Genomic DNA, 20282 nt, shown 5'->3' on the forward strand with positions numbered 1-20282 from the left:
ACGTATCAGTGTACCATACCCCGTTCAAAGGCACTTAAATATTTTGTCTTGCCCATTGACCCTCTGAATGGCACACATACACAATCCATGTCTCCAGGCTTTAACCTCTCCTCCCCTTCATCTACGCTGATTTGAAGTGGATTTAACAAGTGACATCAATAGGATAATAGCTTTCCGGTGGTCTGTCATGGAAAGAGCCATCAAAGATGGAGCAGAAAAAGATGGAAAATGAGAGACAGAAGTAGGAGAAGAACAAGAAGTTGGGACAAAAGAGGCATCACAAAGATATGAAGTTTAAGAAGGCCCAGAAGGATTTCATAAAGGAGAAATGGGTCAAGGTAGTCAGAAACAAGTATCTGGCTGCTTTTAAGAGTGAGAACGAGTGGGACAAACTTACACAGAAACGGATTAAAGCTGACTAGAAGAAACAGGAGGACCTCAAGACAAAGGAAGATATGAGAAAGGTGGAAACCAAAGAACACAAAGGCAGCCAGAAGAGAAGAGGCTGCAAGGGAAGAAAAACCTATGATTGGTTTTGGAAAAACTGCAATGGTCCTGCAACAAGTGGAAAATAAATATGTGTGTTTGTATGCGTGAGTAACTTCCATTTTAGTGTCCGGTTCCACTGTAACCCTTTAAGAACATTCAAAAACGTTTCCACAAGAATTAGAAAATGGAGCTTGGCAGGTAAAAACAGCAGATATAAAACCAGCTGTGTACAGTATCATTACATATTGGTTGAATGAGTCAATTGTGAAATAATGAATGACATTCACCAGACAAATTAGTCATTGGACACCATGAGTTTGTTTAGATTTTCCTTTACTGACATGACAAATTAAATCCAAAGCAAGAAGTGGCGACGATTAAGACTTCAAGGTGTGGTCTAGTACTGTAGTGTGTTGCTGAAATTCCCTCCCCCTGAAGCTACTTCAAAAGGGCCTGTATATCCGACCTTCGCAAAACTGCAGTAACCGCCTGAACTGACCTTTGTTCGTAAGTACTGTAAATCAAATGCCGACTTCTCATAGTTGGTTCAAGTCCCAGGTTTGCTTAAAAACCTTAGTGTAGTCAACATGATTTTCCTGTGTTTTATATATATTCCACACTGAGGTTGGAATAACAGTGAAATTCTGAAAGATTACAATGCCGTTTTTAGTGTAAGAGCCATTTTAAAAGACGCCTGAAATGTCATTCTATGGTGGTGAGACGAAATGTTGGCCTGCCTGGTGACATCACACCTCCAAACCGCTGTCAATAACAGCTAGTTTTCCCCTCCCCACTCACACCACTCCCAGACAGTCCTATCAAAATTCTTGCTTGAGAAATGTCTCTTTGCTAAGAAGCTATTAGTTTCTTTTTGACCATTTTAATTTAAAATAAATCACAGTAAGGTACTTAATTGTTACCCAGAAACTATTTTAAATTGAGAGAAAACAGCTGCATTGGACCTTTAAATGGGACTCTTCTTCTCTTACTCCCATATAGTCATCTTTAACTTTAGCTCTAATTTTAACCAAACTTTTTTGCATCTCCTATATGGACGAGGATATGGGCGACGCCATCCGGCCCTACGTGGTGCACCGCTGCCGCCAGAGCATTGCCTTCTCCCTGCAGACGGCATGGCTGCTCGGCGCCTACTCCTCCGACATGCACATCTCTACCCAGCGCCACTCGCGCGGCACCAAGCTGCGCAAGCTAATCCTCTCAGACGAACTAAAGCCCCACTCAGCTTCTAAAGGTGTGGGTCCCGCCGGTGCTGCGGACGCCAGCCCTGGGCTGCGGGACGTTGCCCACATTCGACACCACCAGCGGCACACCGTGGAGCCGCCCCCGGCCCCCGACAGCCAAATCATCCCTGCCGATGCCTACCTCTCGCCTTCCAAGCGGACACATCAGCGATCCAAGTCGGACGCCACGCATTGCACAAGCCTGGGGAGTGCCTCAGGAGAACAGCCAGCAACCCCAAGGTGGAAAGCGGCTACGATGAGGTGAGTACCTTTTTTAACATATTTTGTCATACAAAAAGAGGGAAGGGAGAGTGGGATCAGAGTTGTAGAGTATAGAATGTCTTTGTACGTTTTTAATCTTTAATAGTAGGCCTGTTGCATACATGTTCTCTTTTATAGTCCCTATGGATGATAAAGCACAGGAAACCCTGAGTAACCTGAATACCAAGTTTTTCTCCATCTGTGTGTCAGTAGTAAATGGTTGTCCTACAGAACACTGTGGGATTCAGCAAGGGAAACTTGGATCAGCCATGCTGGAGTGTGCTGAGTCAGCAATACTTTTTATTATTCGCAGGTGCAGCGTTTGCTTGCGACTTGCAGGCTCGTCTTCCATGTCTCACAATAATATTACTTGTGCAAAAACTGTTCTGTCAAAATTGAATATTCTTTGGGAGCCCAGGAGTACGAGTTTTGGACATTGAGGAGCGTTATAACAGCTCTTTCTATGGTCTAGCCAGACTACCCTCAGTCTAACTAATAAAGAAGGGGGTGGGGTTAGGTAGCATCTGTCCCACATCTCCAGAGTTCCCTCCCTATTGTTTTGGGCGTGCAGTGTCCTCCCTCTCCTTTTTGGCTGGACTTCTCAGCTAGATTGCTCTGCAGCTGGTGTGAGGTTGAGGGTGGGTCCCTCTCGAATGGAGAGCTTGGTGAAAAAATTGGTCACTTTCTATCATTGCAGACATTGGATTGTTTAGCAGATGCTATTGTGAGCATGTTTGTGTTGGGGCAGGATTTGTGTCAGTGTTGACGAGCGATATGGTTCTTGTGGAAGTTTTCTGCTTCCTCTTGTCTGGCCTTTCTCTTGGTCTCACTGATTGTCTGGCTTGCAACCTTCTGTCAGTCCTCTCTCTCTCTCATCAGGGGATCAGTTATTTTATGAGAAATCAAATTGGGTAGTTTTAGATGGGACAAGGTCCTGAAATATAGCAGAAAGATGGTCCCTCTCCCCTCGTTCAACGCTTTCTTGGACTCTCCCAGGCATCTTGCTGTGTTATGCATTTTCTCCCTACTACCAATGTTTCCTCTCACCTCTAGTCTCTCTCTATTCTGTTTTTTGTGCCTGTTTTTGTCATCCTTTTTAAAAATCCTCTACCCATCCCTCTCTCAGCTAATCTCCTCTCCTTCTCTTTCGCTCTCCCTCACTCTGTTTTCCTCCCTTCCCTTCCCCACGTATGCCTGCATCAAACCTCCCTGCTGATGTTGTTGTGGCCAGTGATCCCTGTTTAATCTGTGTCTGTGCTGTGAATAATCCTGTAGGGCAGGTGGATTACATTAACAATCCACAGAATGCAACCAACAGCCCAAAGGAGTTCAAGGGCACTTCGCTTTATTGACTTTGCTCTTTAGGATGTATTAGCAAAGATGGGCAGAAACTGCTTCTCCAATAGAAATCCCCGATCACGCTTGTAGGTGATGTTTTGGCAACGTTAGCTAGCTAAGCTCATGTGCAGAAACACATCGTCGGGTTTAACGGTCGTGCAGGCCGTCAAATCAAAGGCACATAGATTCAAGCTAGGCTTAAGTAGCGGAAACTGTCATTACTACAACCTCATGAAAGTGACAGGTTTTTATTTTCAACAAAAACAACTTTATATCAAAGTTTTTGTCAAATAAAAACCTGTCACTTTCATGAGGTTGTAGTAATGACAGTTTCCGCTACTTAAGCCTAGCTTGAATCTGTAGAAGGATTACTTTATCCTATCCCAGGTATTCCTTAGAGAGGTGGGGTTTCAAATGTCTCCGGAAGGTGGTGAGTGACTCCGCTGTCCTGGCGTCGTGAGGGAGCTTGTTCCACCATTGGGGTGCCAGAGCAGCGTACAGTTTTGACTGGGCTGAGCGGGAACTATGCTTCCGCAGAGGAAGGGGAGCCAGCAGGCCAGAGGTGGATGAACGCAATGCCCTCGTTTGGGTGTAGGGACTGATCAGAGCCCGAAGGTACAGAGGTGCCGTTCCCCTCACTGCTCCATAGGCAAGCACCATGGTCTTGTAGCGGATGCGAGCTTCAACTGGAAGCCAGTGGAGTGTGCGGAGGAGGGGGGTGACGTGAGAGAACTTGGGAAGGTTGAACACCAGACGGGCTGCGGCATTCTGGATGAGTTGTAGGGGTTTAATGGCACAGGCAGGGAGGCCAGCCAACAGCGAGTTGCAGTAGTCCAGACGGGAGATGACAAGTGCCTGGATTAGGACCTGTGCCGCTTCCTGTGTAAGGCAGGGTCGTACTCTCCGAATGTTGTAGAGCATGAACCTGCAGGAGCGGGTCACCGCCTTGATGTTGGCGGAGAACGACAGGGTGTTGTCCAGGGTCACGCCTAGGCTCTTCGCACTCTGGGAGGAGGACACAGCGGAGTTGTCAACCGTGATGGCGAGATCATGGAACGGGCAGTCCTTCCCCGGGAGGAAGAGCAGCTCAGTCTTGCCAGGGTTCAGCTTGAGGTGGTGATCCGTCATCCATACTGATATGTCTGCCAGACATGCAGAGATGCGATTCGCCACCTGGTTATCAGAAGGGGGAAAGGAGAAGATTAGTTGTGTATCGTCAGCGTAGCAATGATAGGAGAGGCCATGTGAGGATATGACAGAGCCAAGTGACTTGGTGTATAGGGAGAAAAGGAGAGGGCCTAGAACTGAGCCCTGGGGGACACCAGTGGTGAGAGCACGTGGTGCGGAGACAGCTTCTCGCCACGCCACTTGGTAGGAGCGACCGGTCAGGTAGGACGCAATCCAGGAGTGAGCCGCGCCGGAGATGCCCAGCTCGGAGAGGGTGGAGAGGAGGATCTGATGGTTCACAGTATCAAAGGCAGCAGACAGGTCTAGAAGGACAAGAGCAGAGGAGAGAGAGTTAGCTTTAGCAGTGCGGAGAGCCTCCGTGACACAGAGAAGAGCAGTCTCAGTTGAATGACCAGTCCTGAAACCTGACTGGTTTGGATCAAGAAGGTCATTCTGAGAGAGATAGCAAGAGAGTTGGCTAAAGACGGCACGCTCAATAGTTTTGGAAAGAAAAGAAAGAATGGATACTGGTCTGTAGTTGTTGACATCAGTGGGATCGAGTGTTGGTTTTTTGAGAAGGGGAGCAACTCTCGCTCTCTTGAAGACGGAAGGGACATGGCCAGCGGTCAAGGATGAGTTGATCAGCGAGGTGAGGTAGGGGAGAAGGTCACCGGAGATGGTCTGGAGAAGAGAGGAGGGGATTGGGGTCAAGCGGGCAGGTTGTTGGGCGGCCTGCAGTCACAAGTCGCAGGATTTTATCTGGAGAGAGAGGGGAGAAAGAAGTCAAAGCATAGGGTAGGGCAGTGTGAGTAGGACCAGCAGTGTCATTAGACTTAACAAACGAGGATCGAATGTCGTCAACCTTCTTTTCAAAGTGGTTGACGAAGTCATCCACAGAGAGAGAGGAGGGGGGGGAGGATTCAGCAGGGAGGAAAATGTGGCAAAGAGCTTCCTAGGGTTAGAGGCAGATGCTTGGAATTTAGAGTGGTAGAAAGTGGCCTTAGCAGCAGAAACAGATGAAGAAAATGTAGAGAGGAGGGAGTGAAAAGATGCCAGGTCGGCAGGGAGTTTAGTTTTCTTCCATTTCCGCTCCGCTGCCCGGAGCTCTGTTCTGTGAGCTCGCAATGAGTCATCAAGCCACGGAGCTGGAGGGGAGGACCGAGCCGGCCGGGAGGATAGGGGACACAGAGAGTCAAAGGATGCAGAAAGGGAGGAGAGGAGGGTTGAGGAGGCAGAATCAGGAGATTGGAGGGAGAAGGATTGAGCAGAGGGAAGAGATGATAGGATGGAAGAGGAGAGAGTAGTGGGAGAGAGAGAGCGAAGGTTGCGGCGGCGCATTACCATCTGTGTAGGGGCAGAGTGAGTAGTGTGGGAGGAGAGCGAGAGAGAAAAGGAAACAAAGTAGTGGTCGGAGACATGGAGGGGAGTTGCAGTGAGATTAGTAGAAGAGCAGCATCTAGTAAAGATGAGGTCAAGCGTATTGCCTGCCTTGTGAGTAGGGGGGGGACGGTGAGAGGGTGAGGTCAAAAGAGGAGAGGAGTGGAAAGAAGGAGGCAGAGAGAAATGAGTCAAATGTGGACATAGGGAGGTTGAAATCCCCCAAAACTGTGAGGGGTGAGCCATCCTCAGGAAAGGAACTTATCAAGGCGTCAAGCTCATTGATGAACTCTCCAAGGGAACCTGGAGGGCGATAGATGACAAGGATATTAAGCTTAAATGGGCTAGTGACTGTGACAGCATGGAATTCAAATGAGGAGATAGACAGATGGGTTAGGGGAAAAATTGAGAATGTCCACTTGGGAGAGATGATTATTCCTGTGCCACCACCCCTCTGACCAGATGCTCTCGGGGTATGCGAGAACACATGGTCAGACGAGGAGAGAGCAGTAGGAGTAGCAGTGTTTTCAGTGGTAATCCATGTTTCCGTCAGCGCCAGGAAGTCGAGGGACTGGAGATTAGCATAGGCTGGGATGAAGTCAGCTTTGTTGGCAGCAGAACGGCAGTTCCAGAGGCTGCCTGAGACCTGGAACTCCAGGTGTGGGGTGCGTGCAGGGACCACCAGGTTAGAGAGGCAGCAGCCACGCGGTGTGGGGCGTTTGTGTAGCCTGTGCAGAGAGGAGAGAACAGGGATAGGCAGAGGCATAGTTGACAGGCTGTAGCAAATGGCTACAATAATGCAGAGGAGATCGGAATGAAATGAACTAAACATCTGGGAGAGTAGAGAGCAGGGCCTCCCTCACCAAAAACTTCTACCTCAGAAACTATAATTGTTTCACTGAACCACCCGAACAAAAACTCTACCAACTTCCACCTTTAGAAATCAGAATTGTTGTGAACCACAGCGGTTCAATGTTTAAAGGAATAGACTCAACCCACTTTATTCAGCTAGCTAACTATGACACCATAGCTAACTAGCATGCTAGCATCCAAAAACACACAGTTTAGCACCAACACTTGGTCACAACAAACCACCAATAGTGTGTTAACACACTAAGCAGATAATTCGTGTCCGTGTCTGTTGGCTAGCTAGCAATGGCCACTGTGTTGACCTTGTTTGAAGAACGGCTAGCTAGCTAGCTTCGTGCTACCCCCGGCACCGCCGAAAAACAATGCCAACCCACAGTAACTACCCACAACAGCCCACGATGCCTAGCTATGACGCCATAGCTAACTAGCATGCTAGCATCCAATAACACACAGTTTAGCACCAATACATGGTTACAACAAACTACCAAGAGTGTGTTAACACACTAAACAGATAATTCATGTCCGTGTCTAGTTCCTTTCATAACGCAGCAAAAATTAAACGTTGGCTAGCTAGCACATTAACATTGGAAACAACTCTCCACCGTTGCACTAAACAGATAATTACCAATAAACGTTACCAGTAGCTACCCGCTAGCTAGCTAGCATACCAAGAGTGTGTTAACACACTAAACAGATAATTCATGTCCGTGTCTAGTTCCTTTCATAACGCAGCAAAAAATTAAACGTTGGCTAGCTAGCACATTAGCTAGCACATTAACATTGGAAACCACTCTCCACCATTGCACTAAACAGATAATTACCAATAAACGTTACCAGTAGCTACCCGCTAGCTAGCTAGCTAGCTACTAGTACACAGTGATCACTAGTTGGATGCCAAGCAGTCCATTTTGCTTTGATAATAAATACTGTACTGATAGTCCTTATTGATAAGGCTTCACACGCCATCTTGTTAGTCCTGGTTATTGGCCTAAGGACTGACCTGACTAATTTTGTTTTGATCTTTTTACTTGGCCTCTGGCTGGATTGCAACAGTGAGGAAAAACCAAGAGGCACCAATCACAGTGAAGAGGAAGAAGAATGCTGTGAAATATGTCCACAATTTTGAGCCGCGCTGTAATGTGAGTGGGACCACCCCCGCAGTGCAGATTGGGTGGGTGTTGCATTACAGCCCTTTTTTGTTTACAGTCTGGGCTCAGCTGTCAGTGCCCAGGTATGCCCTCTCCGCCTCACTACTTCCCTCTTCCTGCCCACCTCGCGTCGTCTTGGCAACATAGCCGCCGGGCTGGGGCACTGTGGTGGATTCAGATAGCACCATTTTCCCCCCAGAGTGGGATTCAATGGAAACATACATGAGGGGTTTAACTACAGATGCAGCTGTCGCTTTACACTAATTATTTCTGTTTCTATATACACTACCGTTCAAAAGTTTGGGGTCACTTAGAAATGTCCTTGTTTTTGAAAGAAAAGCATTTTATTTGTCCATTTTTCAAATAACATCAAATTGATCAGAAATACAGTGTAGACATTGTTAATGTTGTAGCTGGAAACGGCAGATTTTTAATGGAATATCTACATAGGCGTACAGAGGCCCATTATCAGCAACCATCTGTCCTGTGTTCCAATGGCACGTTGTGTTTGCTAATCCAAGTTTATCATTTTAAAAGGCTAATTGATCATTAGAAAACCCTTTTGCAATTATTTTAGCACAGCTGAAAACTGTTGTGCTGATTTTAAAGGAGCAATAAAACTGGCCTTCTTGAGACTAGTTGAGTATCTGGAGCATCAGCAATTGTGGGTTCGATTACAGGCTCAAAATGGCCAGAAACAAACAACTTTCTTCTGAAACTCGTCAGTCTATTCTTGTTCTGAGAACTGAAGGCTATTCCATGCGAGAAATGCCAAGAAACTGAAGATCTTGTACAACGCTGTGTACTACTCCCTTCACAGAACAGCGCTCTAACCAGAATAGAAAGCGCGTATTACACTGTATTTCTGATCAATTTGATGTTATTTTAATGGACAAAAAAATTGCTTTTCTTTTGAAAACAAGGACATTTCTAAGTGACCCCAAACTTTTGAACAGTAGTGTGTGTGTGTATATATATGTCAGAATTACATGGCCAGTATTGAATAGAGGAGAATCCTAGCAAATTCTGAGCGTTTGAGAGACTGTTTTACAACCGGAGTATGCAATATTGGTTTCATCAACACTCCTGTATCAACTGCATGTCGGCCATTTGCGGTTATACGTGAGTGCCGGTGGAAAGTTTATCTGGATATAGGACATCTGACATGACAATGACATTAATACATGCTAATAGTTAACTAGCGAGAACCAGCCACTCACTATGTTTTGAAATGGCTATCTAGTTAGTCTATAGGCAAAATCATTATTTTACCTGCTGCGCAATGTCTCTCACCCCCTCTCTCCTCTGGCAACTGCCCACTTGAACACATTCAGGTGATGGACACACCATGACTTTTCCAAGATTTTCATTGCTGACCAAAAATTGGCTATAACTGGGTAAATAGCTCACTAACTAGCAATCAATATCAACATGTTCACGTGGAGCTAGTCTCGCTTTGATCTCAAAAACACATCTTGCGACTGCATGATTGAAAGACCACTCGTGCCTGTAGGCCTACAATAACAGAGGACACTTTGATCAAATTCTGATTGGGGTAGCATAATTGTTAGATTTTTGTGATTTTTAGCGTGATTTATTATTATTTTTTACTTATCCGTTCGGTCAAGCATTATTCACTTGAACATAAAGACGTTCGGTGGCAGGCAAATGCCTCAACATTGATTTGACTGCTGTAAAATCAGTTGTAGGTCTTTAGACTGACTTCCTTATCAGATAGGCTAGTACAGAGGAGCTATGCGTTGTCACCCGATTTTAGCTCCGCCCTTACAAAATGGTATTCTAACACATCGCCCTGTGTTCAACAATCACCTGGACAACAAGTGCAAAGGACGTCTGCTCTACTGCTGACGTACATGCACACAGAGAAAATGCATTTCTGCCACACCTTGTTGTGTTCTGCAGGTAACCCAAGCCTCAGGCTCGGTCTCCCTGTCGACTCTATCCCCAAGGCAGTTGTCATCAGCAACGTGTACTTTGGTTACATGTCTATTGGGTGAGCAGTTACTGTCTATACAGGTACATTCCGGAAAGTATCCTACAGCTAATTGCTCATTTTAGGCTAGACTCCTGAAATGCATTACATATTTGAAAATCTAATCAGCATGAGAATTACATTTTCAGTTATTTGGATCCAGTTGCGGTCAAATACACTATATATATATACAAAAGTATGTGGACACCCCTTCAAATTAGTGGATTTGGCTATTTCAGCCACACCTGTTGCTGACAGGTGTATAAAATTTAGCAAAGCCATGTGATCTCCATAGACAAACCATGGCAGTAGAATTACCTTACTGAAGAGCTCAGTGACTTTCTACGTGGCACCGTCATAGGATGCCACCTTTCCAACAAGTCAGTTTGTCAAATTCCTGCCCTGCTAGAGCTTCCCCGGTAAACTGTAAGTACTGTTATTGTGAAGTGGAAACGTCTAGGAGCAACAACGGCTCAGCCGCAAAGTGGTAGGCCACACAAGCTCACTGAACGAGACCGGCGAGTGCTGAAGCGCATGGCGCATAAAAATCGTCTGTCTTCGGGTTCCAAACTGCCTCTGGAAGCAACGTGAAGTGGGTTCCCATGGCCGAGCAGCTGCACACAAGCCTAAGATCACCATACGCAATGCCAAGTGTCGGCTGGAGTGGTGTAAAGCTCACCGCCATTGGACTCTGGAGCAGTGGAAATGCGTTCTCTGGAGTGATGAATCATGCTTCACCATTTGGCAGTCCGACGGACTAATCTAGGTTTGGCGGATGCCAGGAGAACGCTACCTGCCCAAATGCATAGTGCCAACTGTAAAGTTTGGTGGAGGATGAATAATGGTCTGGGGCTGTTTTTGGTTCGGGCTAAGCCCTTTAGTTCCAGTGAAGGGAAATCTTAACGCTACAGCATACAATGACATTCTAGACGATTCTGTGCTTCCAACTTTGTGGCAACAGTTTGGGGAAGGCCCTTTCCTGTTTCAGCATGACAATGCCCCTGTACACAAAGCGAGGTCTGTACAGAAATGGTTTGTTGAGATCGGTGTGGAAGAACTTGACTGGCCTGCACAGAGCCCTGTCCTCAACCCCATCGAACACCTTTGGGATGAATTGGAACGCTGACTGCGAGCCAGGCCTAATCGCCCAACATCAGTGCCCGACCTCACGAATGCTCTTGTGGTTGAGTAGAAGCAAGTACCCGCAGCAATGTTCCAACATCTTCCAACATGCCCACGATTTTGTAATGAGATATTTGACAAGCAGGTGTCTACATACTTTTGGTAATGTAGTGTATATTGTCACCCTTGCACTTTACAATGGAGTGCAATAGAGCAGAAGACTCGTTTGCTACAACACCTTGCTTGTTTCAGCAAGGAGCAAAGTTTCATCATGTTGTTGAGTCCATGAACAGTTGTTCCACAAAAAAAAAGACGGGTTATTTTATTTTCGTGCCGGCTTCATCCATAACCGAGTGGCGCAGTGGTCTAAGGCACTGCATCTCAGTGCTTGAGGTGTCACTACAGACCCCCTGGTTCGATTCCAGGCTGTATCACAACTTGCTGTGATTGGGAGTCCCATAGGGCGGTGCAGAATTGGCCCAGCGTCGTCTGGGTTTGGCTGGTGTAGGCCGTCATTGTAAATAAGAATATGTTCTTAACTGACTTTGCCTAGTTAAATAAAGGTAAAATATATACGGTAATTGTGCCAGCCCTAACAGGACTCGACTCTATATGATAGAGCAGATATCCACTCTACCTTTTCAAATCTATGAATTACATTTTGGGAAGTGTTACCCAGCCACTTGGAACACCAATTATTTTGCCTCGTTAAGCATGGGTCCAGAATCAGTTGTTTTGAATAGGGAAATCCGATCCCAGTAACACTCGGGGACCCTTCCTCAACAGAACGTCCTGTCCACTCTGGAAGTAATGTCAGGAAGTCATGACGTTTGGTCATGATCCAGAAAATACACTTCTTCACAGGAAAGGCATTTTGACATTTGACTACAAAAGTAGAATGCTAAGGAAGCTGCTTGGTTTGCCTGTCAACACAAAAAGACCAAGGAAATGCTATGAAATACAGTTTCCTCGTCCTGGAAAATCTGTGGTTTTGAATAGGCCTAACTAGGGCTGTGGCGGTCATGAAATTTTGGCAGGCGGTAATTGTCATGCAAATGACTGCCGGTCTCACGGTAATTGACCGTTAATTAACATAAACATGTTTAGCGCGCTTTTGGAACATCTAGATTTTAAAAAGTCAAAGTACATTTTTAATATAGCCATCACAATAAAATCCATTATTGATTTAGTTGTGATAGGCTAATAAACCAGGGAATGTCTTAGAAATCAAAACATAAAGGGCTGCATGATGCAACTCTATATATTGATGATTTGGAGAGGGGGAGATCTAATCAATGGAAGATGGAATTAAAAGTGAAATGAGAGGCTACAACGACCAAAAGCCAACGGGTATGCTGCTATTTACGCTATAGTCTGAGTGGAGTTATGTGTAGGCTAACGGTAGGACGGTGAAAAGCGCAGTAATGTTATGGCTAGGCTCAATTAGCCGAGTTAGCTAGCTTCTCTCAGTTTGATACAGTCAAGACAGGTACTGAATAATCGGATTGGATGATAAATAACTAGCAAGAAGTTAACAGTGGTTGCGGTCTCTCTCTCAGGCTCATGGTGCTTACTCATACATTCACACACACACTGAACGGCCTCGCTTTCGCTCTCTCCCCTCCCATGGGTCCGGTTGAATAAAGTAGCAAAACAATTGGCTTTTCTGCTGCTTCCCTCACTCGGATCAGACCAGTTGTCCTTTCGGGAGAGGTTTTAAAAATGTATGCATATTGGGTCCGGGGCTTTCCCGTGTCCATTTCGGAACAGGAACTGTAACTCCCATAATTATTTGTCCTCATCATTCAGATTATTCAAATTAAATCATGATGTGATTAGAGGGACAATAGAGCACTGAGTTCCAGGCCATTAGCAAGTTTGGTAGGCTATCCATCAGCACCGTTCATTTGCGCAGTTTTGGATTGGGAGTACCTTTACCAACGGGAATTTAACTGCGGTCACGACTCGTGACTGGCGGTAATAAGGTCACCGCAACAGCCCTAGCCCTAATCTGTGTGTCAACGCCACCTCTAGGCTCTGTTTCAATGTCCACACCAACTAGCACATGTATGCATTGGGCATGATTTCTTTGTGGTATAAAAGTATGGACATTGGCATGTAGTGCAATGGTCTCAACCCCTTGGGTTGTTTTTCTCTCTGTAATCGGATAACTTGCTTCATGTTTTTGAAAAATGCTTCTGGGAGTTTTGGAATGGGGAGACTCAGCTAAATGTAAAGACACCTGGAGTAACCTTTACTGAAGGAGAGTCAGTCAAAGTCAGTCATAATTACACACGTTTACACATTTTACATGGTAGTCCTAAGCAACATACGCCACTGGCAGTAGTTCATGTGGCAAAAATTGGCCTACCTGGTATTAAAGGTAGACTCAGTGGGATGACGTAGATGCAGAAAGTAAACAGCATAGTGGGTCAATTTCCACAACAACTAAGAGCGTTGAAGTGCGAGGCTCAACTTCTCCGCTGTTTTGGTCCCTTGGCTACCATGCTGTAACAGTGCGACTGTGTGAGCAAAGTATTTTATCTCGCTCATCTCAATATCTGCGGTGCTGCTCGTGGCAACATACATTTCACTGAGTCTACCTTTAACTAAGAACTAACAAATTAACCTTTTTTTCTTGTGTGTTAAGTATTTTAACAAAAATGTTAACTGTCCCATATGTTAGCCTACTTAATTGGAACTTGTTTCCATAACAAAACAAAATGTAAGTACTTTTTTTATATAGTAACCTTATGATTGAGATGTTATCTAATTTCAAAGTAGCCTTAATGGTGGACTGTAGAACAAAGGACTTCCTAGATTTGTACTTTGACCTACTATAATGGTATTGAATATTGCTCATACTTTAAATATGAAGATATTGGACACCATAAGTTGACTAAACATCTCCAAGGCCCAAGAGCTTGTTTGGTATCTGGGTTTCGCTCAAGTCTCTCATTTTAACCATTGTGGTACTGATCTCTGGTGCTGGAATGTGGTACTGCAATGGGTTGACAGAATTTAATTTATTTGCTTCTTTCTCCCTGTGCCCATGCATTCTTAGTCTTATACCTCCCCTTGGTTTTCTCTTCAGATTCCGCTCCTAAAACATCCTTCTTTCAATTCCCATCATACCCATCTTCCTCCCTCCTTTCTCAGCCTCTCTTTTTTTTTCTTTTTTTTTTGTGTGTGCAGTCATTCAAGGAAGGACCCTAAAAAAAAGATGTGCCACTTGTTATTTGCTGTAGCTTGTTGTAAATGTCTTCAGAACACAAAAAGACATCTATCTTGATCTAGATTCTAACCAGCTCTCCTCCTCCTAACCTCGCTCCTCCTCTCTGTAGCCGTTGCGCCTGACGCTGCAGAGGGAGTTCATCAAGTCTCTGATGGGCATCGGAAAGCGGCTGGCCACGCTGCCCACCAAGGAGCAGAAGACCTGGCAGCTCATCTCAGAGCTGTCACAGCTCAACCACAAGCTGCCAGCCCGCGTCTGGCTGCCCACTGCAGCCTTCGACCACCACGTGGTGCGCGTGCCCCACACACAGGCCGTGGTGCTCAACTCCAAAGATAAGGTGAGGCAACTTGTTGTAATACACATGTATAAGGAGGTACACACACACAACAGGCTCCAAAAACAAGGTGACCAGAATGCCTAGTAGTTTGACACGATTAATTAGTTAACTCATTTGTTAGTTTGTTATTTATTTCTGAGGAGCCTGGAGTTTAGATGGAGTGGGCCCCAATGCTCTTTGTTAATGGGACTTCCTGCATAAATGTACCTTACAAAAATAGGTCTAGAACTCCAGTGACCTCTTCATTCTCCCCTTCCTCTCAGGCCCCGTACATCATCTACGTGGAGGTGCTGGAGTGCGAGAGGTTCGAGACGTCCGGCATTCCCCTGCGCATCCCGGAGACATGCATCCGCAGCGCCCGCTCTGTGGACAACCTCCTCCCGGAGTGCGTTGGCATCACAGCCGAGCAGCGCGCCGGCAGTTTCTCCACCGTGCCCAACTACGACAACGACGACGAGGCCTGGGCCGTGGATGACATCGGCAAGTTGGAAGTGGAGGTAGGTACCCATGGCAACCACATGGTGGCACCGTCTGACTTTAAGTCACATTTTGATGACTAGGTTGTTGGGGAAGGAGGAGGTGAATCAGATTTGAATGTACTTTTAACTCTGGGGTCCTTCTATGGTTTCAGCTCTCAGAAGGCCACACCAGTAGCAGTGACAACATCTCCCAGTTCTCTGTGGACAGCATCACCAGAACGGAGAGCAAGGAGCCTGTCTTCACCGCCGCTGGCGACATCAGGTACAGGGTCACTGCCTGACAGAATTGCCCTGCTAGCTTGTAGTTTCTCTTTAAGACTTTCTTGTTATAGAGTTTTGGTCTGGATAGCTGTTTTACAACCGCATGTTTCTTTTGTCTTAGGCGACGTCTATCAGAGAACCTGGCCCACACCCCCACAACGTTCCGGAAAGATCCGGAGGACCCGTCCGCTGTGGCGCTCAAGGAGCCCTGGCAGGAGAAAGTCAGGTGGGTGATTGGTACATAGAAATATACACTGCTCAAAAAAATTAAGGGAACACTAAAATAACACATCCTAGATCTGAATGAATGAAATGATCTTATTAAATACTTTTTTCTTTACATAGTTGAATGTGCTGACAACAAAATCACACAAAAATTATCAATGGAAATCAAATTTATCAACCCATGGAGGTCTGGATTTGGAGTCACCCTCAAAATTAAAGTGGAAAACCACACTACAGGCTGATCCATCTTTGCTGTAATGTCCTTAAAACAAGTCAAAATGAGGCTCAGTAGTGCGTGTGTGTGGCCTCCACGTGCCTGTATGCCCTCCCTACAACGCCTGGGCATGCTCCTGATGAGGTGGCGGATGGTCTCCTGAGGGATCTCCTCCCAGACCTGGACTAAAGCATCCGCCAACTCCTGGACAGTCTGTGGTGCAACGTGGCGTTGGTGGATGGAGCGAGACATGATGTCCCAGATGTGCTCAATTGGATTCCGTCATAGCATCAATGCCTTCCTCTTGCAGGAACTGCTGACACACTCCAGCCACATGAGGTCTAGCATTGTCTTGCATTAGGAGGAACCCAGGGCCAGCATATGGTCTCACAAGGGGTCTGAGGATCTCATCTCGGTACCTAATGGCAGTCAGGCTACCTCTGGCGAGCACATGGAGGGCTGTGCGGCCCCCCAAAGAAATGCCACCCCACACCATGACTGACCCACCGCCAAACCGGTCATGCTGGAGGATGTTGCAGGCAGCAGAACGTTCTCCACGCCGTCTCCAGACTCTGTCACGTGCTCAGTGTGAACCTGCTTTCATCTGTGAAGAGCACAGGGCGCCAGTGGCGAATTTGCCAATCTTGGTGTTCTCTGGCAAATGCCAAACGTCCTGCACGGTGTTGGGCTGTAAGCACAAACCCCACCTGTGGACGTCGGGCCCTCATACCACCCTCATGGAGTCTGTTTCTGACCGTTTGAGCAGACACATGCACATTTGTGGCCTGCTGGAGGTCATTTTGCAGGGCTCTGGCAGTGTTCCTCCTGCTCCTCCTTGCACAAAGGCGGAGGTAGCGGTCCTGCTGCTGGGTTGTTGCCCTCCTACAGCCTCCTCCACGTCTCCTGATGTACTGGCCTGTCTCCTGGTAGCGCCTCCATGCTCTGGACACTACGCTGACAGACACAGCAAACCTTCTTGCCACAGCTCGCATTGATGTGCCATCCTGGATGAGCTGCACTACCTGAGCCACTTGTGTGGGTTGTAGACTCCGTCTCATGCTACCACTACCAAAACATCAGCCAGGAAGCATAGGAACTGAGAAGTGGTCTGTGGTCACCACCTGCAGAACCACTCCTTTATTGGGGGTGTCTTGCTAATTGCCTATAATTTCCACCTGTTGTCTATTCCATTTGCACAACAGCATGTGAAATATATTGTCAATCAGTGTTGCTTCCTAAGTGGACAGTTTGATTTCACAGAAGTGTGATTGACTTGGAGTTACATTGTGTTGTTTAAGTGTTCCCTTTTATTTTTTTGAGCAGTGTAATTACTAGAAGAGACAAAATGGATGGGCATACACAATCCCCCACCCGAGGATACATGTCTGTCCCACTTAGTGCAGCGAAGACAACACATTGTGGCATTGTAAAGTCATTTGCTGTGTCTCACTATTTCTTTCCGCTCTCTCCATCCCTCAGGCGGATAAGGGAGGGCTCCCCTTACGGTCAATTGCCAAACTGGCGGCTGCTGTCGGTCATCGTGAAGTGTGGGTACGACCTGAGGCAAGAGCTACTGGCCTTCCAGGTGCTCAGCCAGCTACAGGTACTTGACTCTCCACAGTAGAGTCCCATTCCACAGAAATGCTCTGAATTATTTATTCTTATTAGCATTCATTCAATCACTAATTCGCTCCACTACTCCCCTTTCCTCTCCAGTCCATCTGGGAGCAGGAGCACGTCCCCCTGTGGATCAAGCCCTATAAGATCCTGGTGATGTCATCGGACAGCGGGATGATCGAGCCCGTGCTGAACGCTGTCTCTCTGCACCAGGTGAGCAGAGAAAATGAGATGGACCCAATTGTGCACTTGAAATCTCATGACAAAGTTGCCTAACAATAACTTCAAGCCGAGTTGTTTAGCTATGTAATCCAGTAACTCTTGGGATGAAAGATTTTGATAATCTAAGTAATTTCGTGTCAGTTGCTAATTCTAATGGAATGCCGTGTCGGTAGCTTTTTCTAATGGAATACTGTGTCTGTTGCTATTTCATACAAAATGCTGTTTCTGTGCTCCAGGTGAGGAAGCAGAGCCAGCTGTCTCTGCTGGACTACTTCCTGCAGGAGCACGGCAGCTACACCACCGAGGCCTTCCTCACCGCCCAGTGCAACTTTGTGGAGAGCTGCGCCGGCTACAGTCTCATCTGCTACCTGCTGCAGGTTAAAGACAGGTGGGCAGCCCTCCCTTTTCACCCCTCTTCAGTTTCACTCGTTACATTACTCACATGTTCCATTTCCCCTCTTAGCTTCCTTTGTCTTTGAGCCTGTTTGGCTACATTTACACAGGCTGCACAATTCTGATCTTTTGCCAATAATTGGGCAGAAGGTCAGAATTGGGCTGCCTGTGTAAACACAGTTTTTGTGGTCTGATATCAACTACCACATCCCACCCTCTCCTCTATTCCTATACCCTTTACTCAGTTCCCCTATCCCTCTTATCTCCTTTCTGTCTTTCTCCAGACACAATGGAAACATCCTCCTGGACTCGGAGGGCCACATAATCCACATTGACTTTGGCTTCATCCTGTCCAGCTCGCCCAGGAACCTGGGCTTTGAGACCTCCGCTTTTAAGCTCACCAGCGAATTTGTGGATGTGAGTCAAATGAATTATACTGCATGCGAATTTGCATTGTCATATAAGTGTAAACTGGAGAACACTGTGGAATTGATCATACAACTAGCTGCCTAACAATCTAGCTAGAAACCTCACAAAATGTTCACTGCATAAATGCATACATTTGTTAGTGTTCAAAGATGCTATTAGCGAGTTTGCTGGTTAGCTGCAGTAGCCTGCATAACCTGTTGGTTTTTTATGTGTAAAGACTAACCTCTGTTGTCTGTGGTTCTCTCAGGTGATGGGAGGCCTGGATGAAGACATGTTCAACTACTACAAGATGCTGATGCTCCAGCGCCTGATAGCTGCTCGCAAACACATGGAGAAGGTGGTCCAAATAGTGGAGATCATGCAGCAAGGTACTGTTAGCTAAAACGGTATATTAGCATGACCAGTGTGTTGTGGTGTTTTTCCATAAACATTATCTATTTGCCCGGTTTCTCTGTGGTCTTGGGATTGCAACTCCTCTGACTCCCTCTCCCTGGGTCTCCCCTCTCTCCTCCCCCACCAGGCTCTCACCTACCCTGCTTCCATGGCTCCAGCACCATCCGCTACCTGAAGGAACGTTTCCACATGAGCCTGACGGAGGAGCAGCTACAGGTGCTGGTGGAGCAGATGGTGGATGGCTCCATGCGCTCCATCACCACCAAGCTTTACGACGGCTTCCAGTACTTCACCAACGGCATCATGTGAACAGTTCGACACCAAACTCTACTACATGGGACAACCACATGGGAGAGCAAGCAAACATACATATAAAGATGGTGGTGAACATGTGCATATGGACTCACGCATGTGTGCTTGCCATAGCAGCACATTTAGGAAAATGGACTTGTGTATAGACTAGTGCTACAGGACCTGTTTGCAAACTCGGTATGTTCTTTGTCTTAGACGGACCACTGTTTACCCCCTCCTTGTTTTGGCCTTGTGGAGGGGGAGTCCGCACCTCCTCTCCCTCTTGTCCTCCTATCCATAGGACATTTACCGCATTGACTGTTCTAAAACGAGGCATAACGCACAGTTCAAATCACACACGAAAAGGATAAGTATCAATATCGGAGAAGGTACTTCATTGAAAAGGGGGAGGGGCAATGTGGTAGTGGTCTATATTCAGAGGAGCCAAGAAGACTTTTCTCAGAATGGATGAAAAATGAATAACTGTAGATCAATTGTGCAAGAGCATCACAAAGCAGTACATATAGAATATATGTACTTATTTTTGTTCTTAGAGCAAAATTGACTTTGAGAAGTTGAGAAACCACTATGTAACGACAACAAAAGCACAAGACATATCAATTGCTGAGGTTTTCTAATGGACATTTTCTTTGTTCTCTGAAAGTTCTGTGGTTATCAAGAATGAGCCAACCCGAAGAGAGGGGAAAAAGGACTATAACAACCATTGGTGTATGAGTGTTATCTGTCTGGAAAACAACTCCTTAATCCAAGGTTTTTATGTGTTTTGAACGATGTTTAAACTTGAACTGGAAAATTGAACTAGGACCAACTAATCTCTTATTAGGGGTCCAAGCATGCAGCAAAGCTGCTGGTTGTATGTGTTTTTGTTCCCATCCTTAATAGCAGGTGCAGTTTCATTTCAATCTGGGTTTTGGACAACTGGGGCTCATTCAGTAGAGCACATCTGTAACGCACTTAGTGTTATAGATAGAAATGCAATGAATAGAAAAGAGACTGTTCTCTATCGTCACAGTTCAATTCTCTAGGGACTCTTGTCCTTACTGAATAAGCACCATGCAACAGTCTGTCTAGTATGTGAAACCATCAGGAAAGGGCAGGACATTTTACCATTTGAATATGCCGACTGTGTCATACCAACATGCATCATGTAGATATTTTC

The 20282-nt window shown here is 46.2% G+C and overlaps 1 pseudogene across 1 annotated transcript; it reads left to right on the plus strand.

Moving 5' to 3' along the window:
• The first annotated feature begins 1539 nt into the window (after nucleotides 1-1539).
• Nucleotides 1540-19694, plus strand: LOC311131975 (phosphatidylinositol 4-kinase beta-like; annotated as a pseudogene). The gene is made up of 11 exons: nucleotides 1540-1991; nucleotides 14351-14578; nucleotides 14842-15075; nucleotides 15210-15319; nucleotides 15440-15544; nucleotides 17237-17360; nucleotides 17474-17587; nucleotides 17833-17984; nucleotides 18274-18406; nucleotides 18666-18786; nucleotides 18939-19694. The product of its transcript is annotated as a phosphatidylinositol 4-kinase beta-like (transcript).
• The last annotated feature ends 588 nt before the right edge of the window (nucleotides 19695-20282 follow it).

This window comes from Coregonus lavaretus (assembly GCF_964263955.1).
Source record: "Coregonus lavaretus genome assembly, chromosome: 7".
Classification (NCBI taxonomy): Eukaryota; Metazoa; Chordata; class Actinopteri; order Salmoniformes; family Salmonidae; genus Coregonus; species Coregonus lavaretus.